The sequence below is a fragment of the Benincasa hispida genome, chromosome 2, assembly GCF_009727055.1.
Source record: "Benincasa hispida cultivar B227 chromosome 2, ASM972705v1, whole genome shotgun sequence".
Classification (NCBI taxonomy): Eukaryota; Viridiplantae; Streptophyta; class Magnoliopsida; order Cucurbitales; family Cucurbitaceae; genus Benincasa; species Benincasa hispida.
Genome location: NC_052350.1, coordinates 42,277,297 through 42,278,912, shown reverse-complemented (window position 1 = coordinate 42,278,912; position 1,616 = coordinate 42,277,297).

Here is a 1,616-nt window from a genome sequence, read left to right as displayed (position 1 = left end):
ATATATTAAAAATTTATAATTTATATACAGAGTCGGGGTGGGCCGGGTGTAAATGGGGAAAAAAATTCCCCACTCCCTCTCCCATTCGCAGTGTATTCTCGGATTCCTCGCAGACCCTGATCCCGCGGATTTTTTTGGACAAAAATGTAGCTTTCAAAAAGTTGTTTTTGTTTTTGAAATTTGGTTAAGAATTGAACCATTGTACTTAATGAAAATATAAATCATTATAAAAAATATGGATGAAATAGATTTTATTTTAAAAAACAAAAATAATAAAAAACCAAATGATTATCAAACAGGACCTAAATTATTATAGGCACTTTGATCCAAAGTTTCTATTATGATTTTCATTTAGCTTCCAAATGTCAAAATGTTACAAATAGAAAACCCTAAACCTAAATGAAGATGGTTTTAACGTGATCAATAAAAAGGTGAATCTAAAAATAGCTTGACAAAAAAAGAAAGATCAATCAAAATCTAAAATTGATTAAAAAAAAGAATACAACAACTATATTATTTAAGATTTTAACGTGAAAATCAAGGTGATTACAAATTGTTTTGTAATGATCCGACCATTCGAGTACTAACCAGGGCCGTTACAACTAAATACACATTTAAAACCCATATATTTTGACATAAAATTCATTAAAACAATAAGGATAATTTTTTTCCAAAATAAACTAGAAAATAAATAAATAAAACTTTTATTCGGGATCCGGTAAAAATAATATTCATAAAGAAAACATCAAAATATTAAAATTTGTTGTCTCACATTAAATTCTAGTTTCAAAACATTCAAATGACAAAAACATAGACTAAGTGGAAGCGGTTTCTCTTGTCCCCATATGGCTCTGTCACGGATCCCGCCTGTTACTAGCCAACCTATTTCTATCAATTCTTGAAAAACATAAAGGAAGAAAGGATGAGTATAGTAATACCTAGTAGGTGACCCGCTACTGGACCCTCTAGGTTACCTGTTAGCTAGTTTATCTAGGCATGGGTGTACACCCATATCATATCAGTCGTGGTGATCCCAAACAATCACATATCAGTCATAAACGTGATCCCAAAGGAACACGTTGTTGGCTTTTTGGTCCTTAATCTCAAATTAATTAATTTTAATTAATTAATTAATCAATGTTTTGATGATAACAAACTCAATTTTTAATTACTGAAAATCTTAGTGTTTTAATATGTCCATAGTGTAGAGCTTGGAATAACGATTCCAACACCTCTTGAATCACTCAAATTGGAGCTAAAACGAAGACGATATGACTGAAACAAGTCTAGAGAAAATACCGTGGTGGATGACGTGGCATAACCAGACCATCTGCATGTAACATGTGGCAACATATTGGTTGAATGGTGGATCATTAAGAGATTAAACTTTTGATTTTTGGATTGATTTAAAATAAAAAAAAATGAAATTTAAAAGGAAAATAAATTTAATATTATTTTATGTTTGTGTCTAACGGCTAGTTTTTTACACATGGTATGTTTTTTATTTTTGGATTGACTTTAAAAAGAGTGAATTTAAAAAGAAAATAAATTAAAAGGAAAATGAATTTAATATTATTTTATGTTTGTGTCTGACAGCTAGTTTTTGACACATGATA